This window comes from Phoenix dactylifera, chromosome 4 (genome assembly GCF_051530095.1).
Source record: "Phoenix dactylifera cultivar Ajwa chromosome 4, Ajwa_hap1_PhDact_Kaust_v1.1, whole genome shotgun sequence".
Classification (NCBI taxonomy): domain Eukaryota; kingdom Viridiplantae; phylum Streptophyta; class Magnoliopsida; order Arecales; family Arecaceae; genus Phoenix; species Phoenix dactylifera.
The window spans coordinates 36,301,753-36,316,720 of NC_143193.1; the positions used below are offsets into that span (position 1 = coordinate 36,301,753).

General features: G+C 49.4%; 34 non-coding genes and 7 pseudogenes across 34 annotated transcripts; all 41 read right to left on the bottom strand.

Annotated features, from left to right (window-relative positions):
- Positions 1-46: 46 nt before the first annotated feature.
- On the bottom strand, positions 47-165 carry LOC149760101 (5S ribosomal RNA). Its single transcript, XR_016409558.1, has one exon. It is a non-coding gene; the product is annotated as a 5S ribosomal RNA (ribosomal RNA).
- Positions 166-411: 246 nt separating this feature from the next.
- Positions 412-530, bottom strand: LOC149760102 (5S ribosomal RNA). The gene has a single exon (XR_016409559.1). It is a non-coding gene; the product is annotated as a 5S ribosomal RNA (ribosomal RNA).
- Positions 531-777: 247 nt separating this feature from the next.
- LOC149760103 (5S ribosomal RNA) lies at positions 778-896 on the bottom strand. The gene has a single exon (XR_016407318.1). It is a non-coding gene; the product is annotated as a 5S ribosomal RNA (ribosomal RNA).
- A 246-nt stretch (positions 897-1,142) lies between these two features.
- Positions 1,143-1,261, bottom strand: LOC149760104 (5S ribosomal RNA). Its single transcript, XR_016409560.1, has one exon. It is a non-coding gene; the product is annotated as a 5S ribosomal RNA (ribosomal RNA).
- A 245-nt stretch (positions 1,262-1,506) lies between these two features.
- Positions 1,507-1,625, bottom strand: LOC149760105 (5S ribosomal RNA). Its single transcript, XR_016409561.1, has one exon. It is a non-coding gene; the product is annotated as a 5S ribosomal RNA (ribosomal RNA).
- Positions 1,626-1,871: 246 nt separating this feature from the next.
- Positions 1,872-1,990, bottom strand: LOC149760106 (5S ribosomal RNA; annotated as a pseudogene).
- Positions 1,991-2,236: 246 nt separating this feature from the next.
- LOC149760107 (5S ribosomal RNA) lies at positions 2,237-2,355 on the bottom strand. The gene has a single exon (XR_016409563.1). It is a non-coding gene; the product is annotated as a 5S ribosomal RNA (ribosomal RNA).
- Positions 2,356-2,603: 248 nt separating this feature from the next.
- LOC149760108 (5S ribosomal RNA) lies at positions 2,604-2,722 on the bottom strand. Its single transcript, XR_016412007.1, has one exon. It is a non-coding gene; the product is annotated as a 5S ribosomal RNA (ribosomal RNA).
- Positions 2,723-2,968: 246 nt separating this feature from the next.
- On the bottom strand, positions 2,969-3,087 carry LOC149760109 (5S ribosomal RNA; annotated as a pseudogene).
- A 246-nt stretch (positions 3,088-3,333) lies between these two features.
- On the bottom strand, positions 3,334-3,452 carry LOC149760110 (5S ribosomal RNA). Its single transcript, XR_016409564.1, has one exon. It is a non-coding gene; the product is annotated as a 5S ribosomal RNA (ribosomal RNA).
- A 249-nt stretch (positions 3,453-3,701) lies between these two features.
- On the bottom strand, positions 3,702-3,820 carry LOC149760111 (5S ribosomal RNA). The gene has a single exon (XR_016401013.1). It is a non-coding gene; the product is annotated as a 5S ribosomal RNA (ribosomal RNA).
- Positions 3,821-4,066: 246 nt separating this feature from the next.
- Positions 4,067-4,185, bottom strand: LOC149760112 (5S ribosomal RNA). Its single transcript, XR_016403161.1, has one exon. It is a non-coding gene; the product is annotated as a 5S ribosomal RNA (ribosomal RNA).
- A 246-nt stretch (positions 4,186-4,431) lies between these two features.
- Positions 4,432-4,550, bottom strand: LOC149760113 (5S ribosomal RNA). The gene has a single exon (XR_016409565.1). It is a non-coding gene; the product is annotated as a 5S ribosomal RNA (ribosomal RNA).
- A 247-nt stretch (positions 4,551-4,797) lies between these two features.
- LOC149760114 (5S ribosomal RNA) lies at positions 4,798-4,916 on the bottom strand. Its single transcript, XR_016408843.1, has one exon. It is a non-coding gene; the product is annotated as a 5S ribosomal RNA (ribosomal RNA).
- Positions 4,917-5,162: 246 nt separating this feature from the next.
- Positions 5,163-5,281, bottom strand: LOC149760115 (5S ribosomal RNA). The gene has a single exon (XR_016409566.1). It is a non-coding gene; the product is annotated as a 5S ribosomal RNA (ribosomal RNA).
- A 246-nt stretch (positions 5,282-5,527) lies between these two features.
- LOC149760116 (5S ribosomal RNA) lies at positions 5,528-5,646 on the bottom strand. Its single transcript, XR_016409567.1, has one exon. It is a non-coding gene; the product is annotated as a 5S ribosomal RNA (ribosomal RNA).
- A 246-nt stretch (positions 5,647-5,892) lies between these two features.
- On the bottom strand, positions 5,893-6,011 carry LOC149760117 (5S ribosomal RNA; annotated as a pseudogene).
- A 246-nt stretch (positions 6,012-6,257) lies between these two features.
- On the bottom strand, positions 6,258-6,376 carry LOC149760118 (5S ribosomal RNA). The gene has a single exon (XR_016409568.1). It is a non-coding gene; the product is annotated as a 5S ribosomal RNA (ribosomal RNA).
- Positions 6,377-6,624: 248 nt separating this feature from the next.
- On the bottom strand, positions 6,625-6,743 carry LOC149760119 (5S ribosomal RNA). Its single transcript, XR_016412008.1, has one exon. It is a non-coding gene; the product is annotated as a 5S ribosomal RNA (ribosomal RNA).
- A 246-nt stretch (positions 6,744-6,989) lies between these two features.
- LOC149760120 (5S ribosomal RNA) lies at positions 6,990-7,108 on the bottom strand. The gene has a single exon (XR_016403163.1). It is a non-coding gene; the product is annotated as a 5S ribosomal RNA (ribosomal RNA).
- Positions 7,109-7,353: 245 nt separating this feature from the next.
- On the bottom strand, positions 7,354-7,472 carry LOC149760121 (5S ribosomal RNA). Its single transcript, XR_016409892.1, has one exon. It is a non-coding gene; the product is annotated as a 5S ribosomal RNA (ribosomal RNA).
- Positions 7,473-7,718: 246 nt separating this feature from the next.
- LOC149760122 (5S ribosomal RNA) lies at positions 7,719-7,837 on the bottom strand (annotated as a pseudogene).
- A 246-nt stretch (positions 7,838-8,083) lies between these two features.
- On the bottom strand, positions 8,084-8,202 carry LOC149760123 (5S ribosomal RNA). Its single transcript, XR_016402634.1, has one exon. It is a non-coding gene; the product is annotated as a 5S ribosomal RNA (ribosomal RNA).
- Positions 8,203-8,449: 247 nt separating this feature from the next.
- On the bottom strand, positions 8,450-8,568 carry LOC149760124 (5S ribosomal RNA). The gene has a single exon (XR_016412009.1). It is a non-coding gene; the product is annotated as a 5S ribosomal RNA (ribosomal RNA).
- Positions 8,569-8,814: 246 nt separating this feature from the next.
- Positions 8,815-8,933, bottom strand: LOC149760125 (5S ribosomal RNA). The gene has a single exon (XR_016407620.1). It is a non-coding gene; the product is annotated as a 5S ribosomal RNA (ribosomal RNA).
- A 246-nt stretch (positions 8,934-9,179) lies between these two features.
- On the bottom strand, positions 9,180-9,298 carry LOC149760126 (5S ribosomal RNA). The gene has a single exon (XR_016409569.1). It is a non-coding gene; the product is annotated as a 5S ribosomal RNA (ribosomal RNA).
- Positions 9,299-9,545: 247 nt separating this feature from the next.
- On the bottom strand, positions 9,546-9,670 carry LOC149760127 (5S ribosomal RNA; annotated as a pseudogene).
- Positions 9,671-9,916: 246 nt separating this feature from the next.
- Positions 9,917-10,035, bottom strand: LOC149760128 (5S ribosomal RNA). Its single transcript, XR_016412537.1, has one exon. It is a non-coding gene; the product is annotated as a 5S ribosomal RNA (ribosomal RNA).
- Positions 10,036-10,282: 247 nt separating this feature from the next.
- Positions 10,283-10,401, bottom strand: LOC149760129 (5S ribosomal RNA). Its single transcript, XR_016412010.1, has one exon. It is a non-coding gene; the product is annotated as a 5S ribosomal RNA (ribosomal RNA).
- Positions 10,402-10,647: 246 nt separating this feature from the next.
- Positions 10,648-10,766, bottom strand: LOC149760130 (5S ribosomal RNA). Its single transcript, XR_016403164.1, has one exon. It is a non-coding gene; the product is annotated as a 5S ribosomal RNA (ribosomal RNA).
- A 246-nt stretch (positions 10,767-11,012) lies between these two features.
- Positions 11,013-11,131, bottom strand: LOC149760131 (5S ribosomal RNA). The gene has a single exon (XR_016409904.1). It is a non-coding gene; the product is annotated as a 5S ribosomal RNA (ribosomal RNA).
- Positions 11,132-11,378: 247 nt separating this feature from the next.
- LOC149760132 (5S ribosomal RNA) lies at positions 11,379-11,497 on the bottom strand (annotated as a pseudogene).
- A 246-nt stretch (positions 11,498-11,743) lies between these two features.
- On the bottom strand, positions 11,744-11,862 carry LOC149760133 (5S ribosomal RNA). Its single transcript, XR_016402635.1, has one exon. It is a non-coding gene; the product is annotated as a 5S ribosomal RNA (ribosomal RNA).
- A 247-nt stretch (positions 11,863-12,109) lies between these two features.
- LOC149760134 (5S ribosomal RNA) lies at positions 12,110-12,228 on the bottom strand. Its single transcript, XR_016412011.1, has one exon. It is a non-coding gene; the product is annotated as a 5S ribosomal RNA (ribosomal RNA).
- A 246-nt stretch (positions 12,229-12,474) lies between these two features.
- On the bottom strand, positions 12,475-12,593 carry LOC149760135 (5S ribosomal RNA). Its single transcript, XR_016407622.1, has one exon. It is a non-coding gene; the product is annotated as a 5S ribosomal RNA (ribosomal RNA).
- A 246-nt stretch (positions 12,594-12,839) lies between these two features.
- LOC149760136 (5S ribosomal RNA) lies at positions 12,840-12,958 on the bottom strand. The gene has a single exon (XR_016409570.1). It is a non-coding gene; the product is annotated as a 5S ribosomal RNA (ribosomal RNA).
- Positions 12,959-13,205: 247 nt separating this feature from the next.
- On the bottom strand, positions 13,206-13,330 carry LOC149760137 (5S ribosomal RNA; annotated as a pseudogene).
- A 246-nt stretch (positions 13,331-13,576) lies between these two features.
- LOC149760138 (5S ribosomal RNA) lies at positions 13,577-13,695 on the bottom strand. Its single transcript, XR_016412538.1, has one exon. It is a non-coding gene; the product is annotated as a 5S ribosomal RNA (ribosomal RNA).
- Positions 13,696-13,942: 247 nt separating this feature from the next.
- Positions 13,943-14,061, bottom strand: LOC149760139 (5S ribosomal RNA). Its single transcript, XR_016412012.1, has one exon. It is a non-coding gene; the product is annotated as a 5S ribosomal RNA (ribosomal RNA).
- Positions 14,062-14,307: 246 nt separating this feature from the next.
- Positions 14,308-14,426, bottom strand: LOC149760140 (5S ribosomal RNA). The gene has a single exon (XR_016403165.1). It is a non-coding gene; the product is annotated as a 5S ribosomal RNA (ribosomal RNA).
- A 246-nt stretch (positions 14,427-14,672) lies between these two features.
- LOC149760141 (5S ribosomal RNA) lies at positions 14,673-14,791 on the bottom strand. The gene has a single exon (XR_016409916.1). It is a non-coding gene; the product is annotated as a 5S ribosomal RNA (ribosomal RNA).
- Positions 14,792-14,968: the final 177 nt, after the last annotated feature.

Below are 14,968 nucleotides of genomic sequence, written 5' to 3' on the forward strand. Positions count from 1 at the left end.
AAAAATAAATATTATCAAAAAATAAAAAAGCGGGCAAAAAATAAGAGGGGTGCAACACGAGGACTTCCCAGGGGGTCACCCATCCTAGTACTACTCTCGCCCAAGCACGCTTAACTGCGGAGTTCTGATGGGATCCGGTGCATTAGTGCTGGTATGATCGCACCCATGACATGCCCATCGAAACACCCTTTTATGACAAAGCAGCAGACCTCGACGGCCTGAGACATTCGCGCTGCCGGGGCCGTTCTGGCGTAGGATTCAATGCGCTGTTCCGCTATGCGGCATGGCACCGCGAGTCTCCGGACTCAGTTTATTTTCGAGGGAAAAAAATTATCCGAAGAGGAAAAGCCAAAAGCCAAAAAATTAAAAATAAATGTTATCAAAAAAGGAAAAAGCGGGCAAAAAATAAAAGGGGTGCAACACGAGGACTTCCCAGGGGGTCACCCATCCTAGTACTACTCTCGCCCAAGCACGCTTAACTGCGGAGTTCTGATGGGATCCGGTGCATTAGTGCTGGTATGATCGCACCCATGATATGCCCTTCGAAACTCCCTTTTATGACAAAGCAGCAGACCTCGACGGCCCGAGACATTCGCGCTGCCGGGGCCGTTCTGGCGTAGGATTCAACGCGCTGGTCCCGCTATGCGGCATGGCACCGCCAGTCTCCGGACCCAGTTTATTGTCGGGGGAAAAAAATTATCCGAAGAGGAAAAGCCAAAAGCCAAAAAATTAAAAATAAATATTATCAAAAAATAAAAAAGCGGGCAAAAAATAAAAAGGGTGCAACATGAGGACTTCCCAGGGGGTCACCCATCCTAGTACTACTCTCGCCCAAGCACGCTTAACTGCGGAGTTCTGATAGGATCCGGTGCATTAGTGCTGGTATGATCGCACCCAAGACATGCCCTTCGAAACTCCCTTTTATGACAAAGTAGCAGACCTCGACGGCCCGAGAAATTCGCGCTGCCGGGGCCGTTCTGGCGTAGGATTCAACACGCTGTTCCGCTATGCGGCATGGCACCGCCAGTCTTCGGACTCAGTTTATTTTCGGGGGAAAAAAAATATCCGAAGAGGAAAAGCCAAAAGCCGAAAAATAAAAAATAAATGTTATCAAAAAATAAAAAAGCGGGCAAAAAATAAAAGGGGTGCAACACGAGGACTTCCCAGGGGGTCACCCATCCTAGTACTACTCTCGCCCAAGCACGCTTAACTGCGGAGTTCTGATGGGATCCGGTGCATTAGTGCTGGTATGATCGCACCCATGACATGCCCTTCGAAACTCCCTTTTATGACAAAGCAGCAGACCTCGACGGCCCGAGACATTCGCGCTGCCGGGGCCGTTCTGGCGTAGGATTCAACGCGCTGTTCCGCTATGCGGCATGGCACCGCCAGTCTCCGGACTCAGTTTATTTTCGGGGGAAAAAATTATCCGAAGAGGAAAAGCCAAAAGCCGAAAAATAAAAAATAAATGTTATCAAAAAATAAAAAAGCGGGCAAAAAATAAAAGGGGTGCAACACGAGGACTTCCCAGGGGGTCACCCATCCTAGTACTACTCTCGCCCAAGCACGCTTAACTGCGGAGTTCTGATGGGATCCGGTGCATTAGTGCTGGTATGATCGCACCCATGACATGCCCTTCGAAACTCCCTTTTATGACAAAGCAGCAGACCTCGACGGCCCGAGACATTCGCGCTGCCGGGGCCGTTCTGGCGTAGGATTCAACGCGCTGTTCCGCTATGCGGCATGGCACCGCCAGTCTCCGGACTCAGTTTATTTTCGGGGGGAAAAAATTATCCGAAGAGGAAAAGCCAAAAGCCAAAAAATTAAAAATAAATATTATCAAAAAATAAAAAAGCGGGCAAAAAATAAAAAGGGTGCAACACGAGGACTTCCCAGGGGGTCACCCATCCTAGTACTTCTCTCGCCCAAGCACGCCTAACTGCGGAGTTATGATGGGATCCGGTGCATTAGTGCTGGTATGATCGCACCCATGACATGCCCTTCGAAACTCCCTTTTATGACAAAGCAGCAGACCGCGACGGCCCGAGACATTCGCGCTGCCGGGGCCGTTCTGGCGTAGGATTCAACGCGCTGTTCCGCTATGCGGCATGGCACCGCGAGTCTCCGGACTCAGTTTATTTTCGGGGGAAAAAAATTATCCGAAGAGGAAAAGCCAAAAGCCGAAAAATTAAAAATAAATATTATCAAAAAATAAAAAAGCGGGCAAAAAATAAAAGGGGTGCAACACGAGGACTTCCCAGGGGGTCACCCATCCTAGTACTACTCTCGCCCAAGCACGCTTAACTGCGGAGTTCTGATGGGATCCGGTGCATTAGTGCTGGTATGATCGCACCCATGACATGCCCATCGAAACTCCCTTTTATGACAAAGCAGCAGACCTCGACGGCCCGAGACATTCGCGCCGCCGGGGCCGTTCTGGCGTAGGATTCAACGCGCTATTCCCGCTATGCGGCATGGCACCGCCAGTCTCCGGACTCAGTTTATTTTCGGGGGAAAAAAATTATCCGAAGAGGAAAAGCCAAAAGCCGAAAAATTAAAAATAAATATTATCAAAAAATAAAAAAGTGTAGAAAAAAATAAAAAGGGTGCAACACGAGGACTTCCCAGGGGGTCACCCATCCTAGTACTACTCTCGCCCAAGCACGCTTAACTGCGGAGTTCTGATGGGATCCGGTGCATTAGTGCTGGTATGATCGCACCCATGACATGCCCTTCGAAACTCCCTTTTATGACAAAGCAGCAGACCTCGACGGCCCGAGACATTCGCGCTGCCGGGGCCGTTCTGGCGTAGGATTCAACGCGCTGTTCCGCTATGCGGCATGGCACCGCCAGTCTCCGGACTCAGTTTATTTTCGGGGGGAAAAAATTATCCGAAGAGGAAAAGCCAAAAGCCAAAAAATTAAAAATAAATATTATCAAAAAATAAAAAAGCGGGCAAAAAATAAAAAGGGTGCAACACGAGGACTTCCCAGGGGGTCACCCATCCTAGTACTTCTCTCGCCCAAGCACGCCTAACTGCGGAGTTATGATGGGATCCGGTGCATTAGTGCTGGTATGATCGCACCCATGACATGCCCTTCGAAACTCCCTTTTATGACAAAGCAGCAGACCGCGACGGCCCGAGACATTCGCGCTGCCGGGGCCGTTCTGGCGTAGGATTCAACGCGCTGTTCCGCTATGCGGCATGGCACCGCGAGTCTCCGGACTCAGTTTATTTTCGGGGGAAAAAAATTATCCGAAGAGGAAAAGCCAAAAGCCAAAAAATTAAAAATAAATATTATCAAAAAATAAAAAAGCGGGCAAAAAATAAAAGGGGTGCAACACGAGGACTTCCCAGGGGGTCACCCATCCTAGTACTACTCTCGCCCAAGCACGCTTAACTGCGGAGTTCTGATGGGATCCGGTGCATTAGTGCTGGTATGATCGCACCCATGACATGCCCATCGAAACTCCCTTTTATGACAAAGCAGCAGACCTCGACGGCCCGAGACATTCGCGCCGCCGGGGCCGTTCTGGCGTAGGATTCAACGCGCTATTCCCGCTATGCGGCATGGCACCGCCAGTCTCCGGACTCAGTTTATTTTCGGGGGAAAAAAATTATGCGAAGAGGAAAAGCCAAAAGCCGAAAAATTAAAAATAAATATTATCAAAAAATAAAAAAAGTGTAGAAAAAAATAAAAAGGGCGCAACACGAGGACTTCCCAGGGGGTCACCCATCCTAGTACTACTCTCGCCCAAGCACGCTTAACTGCGGAGTTCTGATGGGATCCGGTGCATTAGTGCTGGTATGATCGCACCCATGACATGCCCTTCGAAACTCCCTTTTATGACAAAGCAGCAGACCTCGACTGCCCGAGACATTCGCGCTGCCGGGGCCGTTCTGGCGTAGGATTCAACGCGCTGTTCCGCTATGCGGCATGGCACCGCGAGTCTCCGGACTCAGTTTATTTTCGGGGGAAAAAAATTATCCGAAGAGGAAAAGCCAAAAGCCAAAAAATTAAAAATAAATATTATCAAAAAATTAAAAAGCGGGCAAAAAATAAAAGGGGTGCAACACGAGGACTTCCCAGGGGGTCACCCATCCTAGTACTACTCTTGCCCAAGCACGCTTAACTGCGGAGTTCTGATGGGATCCGGTGCATTAGTGCTGGTATGATCGCACCCATGACATGCCCATCGAAACACCCTTTTATGACAAAGCAGCAGACCTCGACGGCCCGAGACATTCGCGCTGCCGGGGCCGTTCTGGCGTAGGATTCAATGCGCTGTTCCGCTATGCGGCATGGCACCGCGAGTCTCCGGACTCAGTTTATTTTCGAGGGAAAAAAATTATCCGAAGAGGAAAAGCCAAAAGCCAAAAAATTAAAAATAAATGTTATCAAAAAAGGAAAAAGCGGGCAAAAAATAAAAGGGGTGCAACACGAGGACTTCCCAGGGGGTCACCCATCCTAGTACTACTCTCGCCCAAGCACGCTTAACTGCGGAGTTCTGATGGGATCCGGTGCATTAGTGCTGGTATGATCGCACCCATGATATGCCCTTCGAAACTCCCTTTTATGACAAAGCAGCAGACCTCGACGGCCCGAGACATTCGCGCTGCCGGGGCCGTTCTGGCGTAGGATTCAACGCGCTGGTCCCGCTATGCGGCATGGCACCGCCAGTCTCCGGACCCAGTTTATTGTCGGGGGAAAAAAATTATCCGAAGAGGAAAAGCCAAAAGCCAAAAAATTAAAAATAAATATTATCAAAAAATAAAAAAGCGGGCAAAAAATAAAAAGGGTGCAACATGAGGACTTCCCAGGGGGTCACCCATCCTAGTACTACTCTCTACCAAGCACGCTTAACTGCGGAGTTCTGATAGGATCCGGTGCATTAGTGCTGGTATGATCGCACCCAAGACATGCCCTTCGAAACTCCCTTTTATGACAAAGTAGCAGACCTCGACGGCCCGAGACATTCGCGCTGCCGGGGCCGTTCTGGCGTAGGATTCAACACGCTGTTCCGCTATGCGGCATGGCACCGCCAGTCTCCGGACTCAGTTTATTTTCGGGGGAAAAAAAATATCCGAAGAGGAAAAGCCAAAAGCCGAAAAATAAAAAATAAATGTTATCAAAAAATAAAAAAGCGGGCAAAAAATAAAAGGGGTGCAACACGAGGACTTCCCAGGGGGTCACCCATCCTAGTACTACTCTCGCCCAAGCACGCTTAACTGCGGAGTTCTGATGGGATCCGGTGCATTAGTGCTGGTATGATCGCACCCATGACATGCCCTTCGAAACTCCCTTTTATGACAAAGCAGCAGACCTCGACGGCCCGAGACATTCGCGCTGCCGGGGCCGTTCTGGCGTAGGATTCAACGCGCTGTTCCGCTATGCGGCATGGCACCGCCAGTCTCCGGACTCAGTTTATTTTCGGGGGAAAAAAATTATCCGAAGAGGAAAAGCCAAAAGCCGAAAAATAAAAAATAAATGTTATCAAAAAATAAAAAAGCGGGCAAAAAATAAAAGGGGTGCAACACGAGGACTTCCCAGGGGGTCACCCATCCTAGTACTACTCTCGCCCAAGCACGCTTAACTGCGGAGTTCTGATGGGATCCGGTGCATTAGTGCTGGTATGATCGCACCCATGACATGCCCTTCGAAACTCCCTTTTATGACAAAGCAGCAGACCTCGACGGCCCGAGACATTCGCGCTGCCGGGGCCGTTCTGGCGTAGGATTCAACGCGCTGTTCCGCTATGCGGCATGGCACCGCCAGTCTCCGGACTCAGTTTATTTTCGGGGGGAAAAAATTATCCGAAGAGGAAAAGCCAAAAGCCAAAAAATTAAAAATAAATATTATCAAAAAATAAAAAAGCGGGCAAAAAATAAAAAGGGTGCAACACGAGGACTTCCCAGGGGGTCACCCATCCTAGTACTTCTCTCGCCCAAGCACGCCTAACTGCGGAGTTATGATGGGATCCGGTGCATTAGTGCTGGTATGATCGCACCCATGACATGCCCTTCGAAACTCCCTTTTATGACAAAGCAGCAGACCGCGACGGCCCGAGACATTCGCGCTGCCGGGGCCGTTCTGGCGTAGGATTCAACGCGCTGTTCCGCTATGCGGCATGGCACCGCGAGTCTCCGGACTCAGTTTATTTTCGGGGGAAAAAAATTATCCGAAGAGGAAAAGCCAAAAGCCGAAAAATTAAAAATAAATATTATCAAAAAATAAAAAAGCGGGCAAAAAATAAAAGGGGTGCAACACGAGGACTTCCCAGGGGGTCACCCATCCTAGTACTACTCTCGCCCAAGCACGCTTAACTGCGGAGTTCTGATGGGATCCGGTGCATTAGTGCTGGTATGATCGCACCCATGACATGCCCATCGAAACTCCCTTTTATGACAAAGCAGCAGACCTCGACGGCCCGAGACATTCGCGCCGCCGGGGCCGTTCTGGCGTAGGATTCAACGCGCTATTCCCGCTATGCGGCATGGCACCGCCAGTCTCCGGACTCAGTTTATTTTCGGGGGAAAAAAATTATCCGAAGAGGAAAAGCCAAAAGCCGAAAAATTAAAAATAAATATTATCAAAAAATAAAAAAGTGTAGAAAAAAATAAAAAGGGTGCAACACGAGGACTTCCCAGGGGGTCACCCATCCTAGTACTACTCTCGCCCAAGCACGCTTAACTGCGGAGTTCTGATGGGATCCGGTGCATTAGTGCTGGTATGATCGCACCCATGACATGCCCTTCGAAACTCCCTTTTATGACAAAGCAGCAGACCTCGACTGCCCGAGACATTCGCGCTGCCGGGGCCGTTCTGGCGTAGGATTCAACGCGCTGTTCCGCTATGCGGCATGGCACCGCGAGTCTCCGGACTCAGTTTATTTTCGGGGGAAAAAAATTATCCGAAGAGGAAAAGCCAAAAGCCAAAAAATTAAAAATAAATATTATCAAAAAATAAAAAAGCGGGCAAAAAATAAAAGGGGTGCAACACGAGGACTTCCCAGGGGGTCACCCATCCTAGTACTACTCTTGCCCAAGCACGCTTAACTGCGGAGTTCTGATGGGATCCGGTGCATTAGTGCTGGTATGATCGCACCCATGACATGCCCATCGAAACACCCTTTTATGACAAAGCAGCAGACCTCGACGGCCCGAGACATTCGCGCTGCCGGGGCCGTTCTGGCGTAGGATTCAATGCGCTGTTCCGCTATGCGGCATGGCACCGCGAGTCTCCGGACTCAGTTTATTTTCGAGGAAAAAAATTATCCGAAGAGGAAAAGCCAAAAGCCAAAAAATTAAAAATAAATGTTATCAAAAAAGAAAAAAGCGGGCAAAAAATAAAAGGGGTGCAACACGAGGACTTCCCAGGGGGTCACCCATCCTAGTACTACTCTCGCCCAAGCACGCTTAACTGCGGAGTTCAGATGGGATCCGGTGCATTAGTGCTGGTATGATCGCACCCATGATATGCCCTCGAAATTCCCTTTTATGACAAAGCAGCAGACCTCGACGGCCCGAGAAATTCGCGCTGCCGGGGCCGTTCTGGCGTAGGATTCAACGCGCTGGTCCCGCTATGCGGCATGGCACCGCCAGTCTCCGGACCCAGTTTATTGTCGGGGGAAAAAAATTATCCGAAGAGGAAAAGCCAAAAGCCAAAAAATTAAAAATAAATATTATCAAAAAATAAAAAAGCGGGCAAAAAATAAAAAGGGTGCAACATGAGGACTTCCCAGGGGGTCACCCATCCTAGTACTACTCTCGCCCAAGCACGCTTAACTGCGGAGTTCTGATAGGATCCGGTGCATTAGTGCTGGTATGATCCCACCCAAGACATGCCCTTCGAAACTCCCTTTTATGACAAAGTAGCAGACCTCGACGGCCCGAGACATTCGCGCTGCCGGGGCCGTTCTGGCGTAGGATTCAACACGCTGTTCCGCTATGCGGCATGGCACCGCCAGTCTCCGGACTCAGTTTATTTTCGGGGGAAAAAAATTATCCGAAGAGGAAAAGCCAAAAGCCGAAAAATAAAAAATAAATGTTATCAAAAAATAAAAAAGCGGGCAAAAAATAAAAGGGGTGCAACACGAGGACTTCCCAGGGGGTCACCCATCCTAGTACTACTCTCGCCCAAGCACGCTTAACTGCGGAGTTCTGATGGGATCCGGTGCATTAGTGCTGGTATGATCGCACGCATGACATGCCCTTCGAAACTTCCTTTTATGACAAAGCAGCAGACCTCGACGGCCCGAGACATTCGCGCTGCCGGGGCCGTTCTGGCGTAGGATTCAACGCGCTGTTCCGCTATGCGGCATGGCACCGCCAGTCTCCGGACTCAGTTTATTTTCGGGGGAAAAAAATTATCCGAAGAGGAAAAGCCAAAAGCCGAAAAATTAAAAATAAATATTATCAAAAAATAAAAAAGTGGAGAAAAAAATAAAAAGGGTGCAACACGAGGACTTCCCAGGGGGTCACCCATCCTAGTACTACTCTCGCCCAAGCACGCTTAACTGCGGAGTTCTGATGGGATCCGGTGCATTAGTGCTGGTATGATCGCACCCATGACATGCCCTTCGAAACTCCCTTTTATGACAAAGCAGCAGACCTCGACTGCCCGAGACATTCGCGCTGCCGGGGCCGTTCTGGCGTAGGATTCAACGCGCTGTTCCGCTATGCGGCATGGCACCGCGAGTCTCCGGACTCAGTTTATTTTCGGGGGAAAAAAATTATCCGAAGAGGAAAAGCCAAAAGCCAAAAAATTAAAAATAAATATTATCAAAAAATAAAAAAGCGGGCAAAAAATAAAAGGGGTGCAACACGAGGACTTCCCAGGGGGTCACCCATCCTAGTACTACTCTTGCCCAAGCACGCTTAACTGCGGAGTTCTGATGGGATTCGGTGCATTAGTGCTGGTATGATCGCACCCATGACATGCCCATCGAAACACCCTTTTATGACAAAGCAGCAGACCTCGACGGCCCGAGACATTCGCGCTGCCGGGGCCGTTCTGGCGTAGGATTCAATGCGCTGTTCCGCTATGCGGCATGGCACCGCGAGTCTCCGGACTCAGTTTATTTTCGAGGAAAAAAAATTATCCGAAGAGGAAAAGCCAAAAGCCAAAAAATTAAAAATAAATGTTATCAAAAAAGAAAAAAGCGGGCAAAAAATAAAAGGGGTGCAACACGAGGACTTCCCAGGGGGTCACCCATCCTAGTACTACTCTCGCCCAAGCACGCTTAACTGCGGAGTTCTGATGGGATCCGGTGCATTAGTGCTGGTATGATCGCACCCATGATATGCCCTTCGAAACTCCCTTTTATGACAAAGCAGCAGACCTCGACGGCCCGAGAAATTCGCGCTGCCGGGGCCGTTCTGGCGTAGGATTCAACGCGCTGGTCCCGCTATGCGGCATGGCACCGCCAGTCTCCGGACCCAGTTTATTGTCGGGGGAAAAAAATTATCCGAAGAGGAAAAGCCAAAAGCCAAAAAATTAAAAATAAATATTATCAAAAAATAAAAAAGCGGGCAAAAAATAAAAAGGGTGCAACATGAGGACTTCCCAGGGGGTCACCCATCCTAGTACTACTCTCGCCCAAGCACGCTTAACTGCGGAGTTCTGATAGGATCCGGATCCGGTGCATTAGTGCTGGTATGATCCCACCCAAGACATGCCCTTCGAAACTCCCTTTTATGACAAAGTAGCAGACCTCGACGGCCCGAGACATTCGCGCTGCCGGGGCCGTTCTGGCGTAGGATTCAACACGCTGTTCCGCTATGCGGCATGGCACCGCCAGTCTCCGGACTCAGTTTATTTTCGGGGGAAAAAAATTATCCGAAGAGGAAAAGCCAAAAGCCGAAAAATAAAAAATAAATGTTATCAAAAAATAAAAAAGCGGGCAAAAAATAAAAGGGGTGCAACACGAGGACTTCCCAGGGGGTCACCCATCCTAGTACTACTCTCGCCCAAGCACGCTTAACTGCGGAGTTCTGATGGGATCCGGTGCGTTAGTGCTGGTATGATCGCACCCATGACATGCCCATCGAAACTCCCTTTTATGACAAAGCAGCAGACCTCGACGGCCCGAGACATTCGCGCTGCCGGGGCCGTTCTGGCGTAGGATTCAACGCGCTGTTCCGCTATGCGGCATGGCACCGCCAGTCTCCGGACTCAGTTTATTTTCGGGGGAAAAAAATTATCCGAAGAGGAAAAGCCAAAAGCCGAAAAATTAAAAATAAATATTATCAAAAAATAAAAAAGTGTAGAAAAAAATAAAAAGGGTGCAACACGAGGACTTCCCAGGGGGTCACCCATCCTAGTACTACTCTCGCCCAAGCACGCTTAACTGCGGAGTTCTGATGGGATCCGGTGCATTAGTGCTGGTATGATCGCACCCATGACATGCCCTTCGAAACTCCCTTTTATGACAAAGCAGCAGACCTCGACTGCCCGAGACATTCGCGCTGCCGGGGCCGTTCTGGCGTAGGATTCAACGCGCTGTTCCGCTATGCGGCATGGCACCGCGAGTCTCCGGACTCAGTTTATTTTCGGGGGAAAAAAATTATCCGAAGAGGAAAAGCCAAAAGCCAAAAAATTAAAAATAAATATTATCAAAAAATAAAAAAGCGGGCAAAAAATAAAAGGGGTGCAACACGAGGACTTCCCAGGGGGTCACCCATCCTAGTACTACTCTTGCCCAAGCACGCTTAACTGCGGAGTTCTGATGGGATCCGGTGCATTAGTGCTGGTATGATCGCACCCATGACATGCCCATCGAAACACCCTTTTATGACAAAGCAGCAGACCTCGACGGCCCGAGACATTCGCGCTGCCGGGGCCGTTCTGGCGTAGGATTCAATGCGCTGTTCCGCTATGCGGCATGGCACCGCGAGTCTCCGGACTCAGTTTATTTTCGAGGAAAAAAAATTATCCGAAGAGGAAAAGCCAAAAGCCAAAAAATTAAAAATAAATGTTATCAAAAAAGAAAAAAGCGGGCAAAAAATAAAAGGGGTGCAACACGAGGACTTCCCAGGGGGTCACCCATCCTAGTACTACTCTCGCCCAAGCACGCTTAACTGCGGAGTTCAGATGGGATCCGGTGCATTAGTGCTGGTATGATCGCACCCATGATATGCCCTTCGAAACTCCCTTTTATGACAAAGCAGCAGACCTCGACGGCCCGAGAAATTCGCGCTGCCGGGGCCGTTCTGGCGTAGGATTCAACGCGCTGGTCCCGCTATGCGGCATGGCACCGCCAGTCTCCGGACCCAGTTTATTGTCGGGGGAAAAAAATTATCCGAAGAGGAAAAGCCAAAAGCCAAAAAATTAAAAATAAATATTATCAAAAAATAAAAAAGCGGGCAAAAAATAAAAAGGGTGCAACATGAGGACTTCCCAGGGGGTCACCCATCCTAGTACTACTCTCGCCCAAGCACGCTTAACTGCGGAGTTCTGATAGGATCCGGTGCATTAGTGCTGGTATGATCCCACCCAAGACATGCCCTTCGAAACTCCCTTTTATGACAAAGTAGCAGACCTCGACGGCCCGAGACATTCGCGCTGCCGGGGCCGTTCTGGCGTAGGATTCAACACGCTGTTCCGCTATGCGGCATGGCACCGCCAGTCTCCGGACTCAGTTTATTTTCGGGGGAAAAAAATTATCCGAAGAGGAAAAGCCAAAAGCCGAAAAATAAAAAATAAATGTTATCAAAAAATAAAAAAGCGGGCAAAAAATAAAAGGGGTGCAACACGAGGACTTCCCAGGGGGTCACCCATCCTAGTACTACTCTCGCCCAAGCACGCTTAACTGCGGAGTTCTGATGGGATCCGGTGCATTAGTGCTGGTATGATCGCACGCATGACATGCCCTTCGAAACTTCCTTTTATGACAAAGCAGCAGACCTCGACGGCCCGAGACATTCGCGCTGCCGGGGCCGTTCTGGCGTAGGATTCAACGCGCTGTTCCGCTATGCGGCATGGCACCGCCAGTCTCCGGACTCAGTTTATTTTCGGGGGAAAAAAATTATCCGAAGAGGAAAAGCCAAAAGCCGAAAAATTAAAAATAAATATTATCAAAAAATAAAAAAGTGGAGAAAAAAATAAAAAGGGTGCAACACGAGGACTTCCCAGGGGGTCACCCATCCTAGTACTACTCTCGCCCAAGCACGCTTAACTGCGGAGTTCTGATGGGATCCGGTGCATTAGTGCTGGTATGATCGCACCCATGACATGCCCTTCGAAACTCCCTTTTATGACAAAGCAGCAGACCTCGACTGCCCGAGACATTCGCGCTGCCGGGGCCGTTCTGGCGTAGGATTCAACGCGCTGTTCCGCTATGCGGCATGGCACCGCGAGTCTCCGGACTCAGTTTATTTTCGGGGGAAAAAAATTATCCGAAGAGGAAAAGCCAAAAGCCAAAAAATTAAAAATAAATATTATCAAAAAATAAAAAAGCGGGCAAAAAATAAAAGGGGTGCAACACGAGGACTTCCCAGGGGGTCACCCATCCTAGTACTACTCTTGCCCAAGCACGCTTAACTGCGGAGTTCTGATGGGATTCGGTGCATTAGTGCTGGTATGATCGCACCCATGACATGCCCATCGAAACACCCTTTTATGACAAAGCAGCAGACCTCGACGGCCCGAGACATTCGCGCTGCCGGGGCCGTTCTGGCGTAGGATTCAATGCGCTGTTCCGCTATGCGGCATGGCACCGCGAGTCTCCGGACTCAGTTTATTTTCGAGGAAAAAAAATTATCCGAAGAGGAAAAGCCAAAAGCCAAAAAATTAAAAATAAATGTTATCAAAAAAGAAAAAAGCGGGCAAAAAATAAAAGGGGTGCAACACGAGGACTTCCCAGGGGGTCACCCATCCTAGTACTACTCTCGCCCAAGCACGCTTAACTGCGGAGTTCTGATGGGATCCGGTGCATTAGTGCTGGTATGATCGCACCCATGATATGCCCTTCGAAACTCCCTTTTATGACAAAGCAGCAGACCTCGACGGCCCGAGAAATTCGCGCTGCCGGGGCCGTTCTGGCGTAGGATTCAACGCGCTGGTCCCGCTATGCGGCATGGCACCGCCAGTCTCCGGACCCAGTTTATTGTCGGGGGAAAAAAATTATCCGAAGAGGAAAAGCCAAAAGCCAAAAAATTAAAAATAAATATTATCAAAAAATAAAAAAGCGGGCAAAAAATAAAAAGGGTGCAACATGAGGACTTCCCAGGGGGTCACCCATCCTAGTACTACTCTCGCCCAAGCACGCTTAACTGCGGAGTTCTGATAGGATCCGGATCCGGTGCATTAGTGCTGGTATGATCCCACCCAAGACATGCCCTTCGAAACTCCCTTTTATGACAAAGTAGCAGACCTCGACGGCCCGAGACATTCGCGCTGCCGGGGCCGTTCTGGCGTAGGATTCAACACGCTGTTCCGCTATGCGGCATGGCACCGCCAGTCTCCGGACTCAGTTTATTTTCGGGGGAAAAAAATTATCCGAAGAGGAAAAGCCAAAAGCCGAAAAATAAAAAATAAATGTTATCAAAAAATAAAAAAGCGGGCAAAAAATAAAAGGGGTGCAACACGAGGACTTCCCAGGGGGTCACCCATCCTAGTACTACTCTCGCCCAAGCACGCTTAACTGCGGAGTTCTGATGGGATCCGGTGCGTTAGTGCTGGTATGATCGCACCCATGACATGCCCATCGAAACTCCCTTTTATGACAAAGCAGCAGACCTCGACGGCCCGAGACATTCGCGCTGCCGGGGCCGTTCTGGCGTAGGATTCAACGCGCTGTTCCGCTATGCGGCATGGCACCGCCAGTCTCCGGACTCAGTTTATTTTCGGGGGAAAAAAATTATCCGAAGAGGAAAAGCCAAAAGCCGAAAAATTAAAAATAAATATTATCAAAAAATAAAAAAGTGTAGAAAAAAATAAAAAGGGTGCAACACGAGGACTTCCCAGGGGGTCACCCATCCTAGTACTACTCTCGCCCAAGCACGCTTAACTGCGGAGTTCTGATGGGATCCGGTGCATTAGTGCTGGTATGATCGCACCCATGACATGCCCTTCGAAACTCCCTTTTATGACAAAGCAGCAGACCTCGACTGCCCGAGACATTCGCGCTGCCGGGGCCGTTCTGGCGTAGGATTCAACGCGCTGTTCCGCTATGCGGCATGGCACCGCGAGTCTCCGGACTCAGTTTATTTTCGGGGGAAAAAAATTATCCGAAGAGGAAAAGCCAAAAGCCAAAAAATTAAAAATAAATATTATCAAAAAATAAAAAAGCGGGCAAAAAATAAAAGGGGTGCAACACGAGGACTTCCCAGGGGGTCACCCATCCTAGTACTACTCTTGCCCAAGCACGCTTAACTGCGGAGTTCTGATGGGATCCGGTGCATTAGTGCTGGTATGATCGCACCCATGACATGCCCATCGAAACACCCTTTTATGACAAAGCAGCAGACCTCGACGGCCCGAGACATTCGCGCTGCCGGGGCCGTTCTGGCGTAGGATTCAATGCGCTGTTCCGCTATGCGGCATGGCACCGCGAGTCTCCGGACTCAGTTTATTTTCGAGGAAAAAAAATTATCCGAAGAGGAAAAGCCAAAAGCCAAAAAATTAAAAATAAATGTTATCAAAAAAGAAAAAAGCGGGCAAAAAATAAAAGGGGTGCAACACGAGGACTTCCCAGGGGGTCACCCATCCTAGTACTACTCTCGCCCAAGCACGCTTAACTGCGGAGTTCAGATGGGATCCGGTGCATTAGTGCTGGTATGATCGCACCCATGATATGCCCTTCGAAACTCCCTTTTATGACAAAGCAGCAGACCTCGACGGCCCGAGAAATTCGCGCTGCCGGGGCCGTTCTGGCGTAGGATTCAACGCGCTGGTCCCGCTATGCGGCATGGCACCGCCAGTCTCCGGACCCAGTTTATTGTCGGGGGAAAAAAATTATCCGAAGA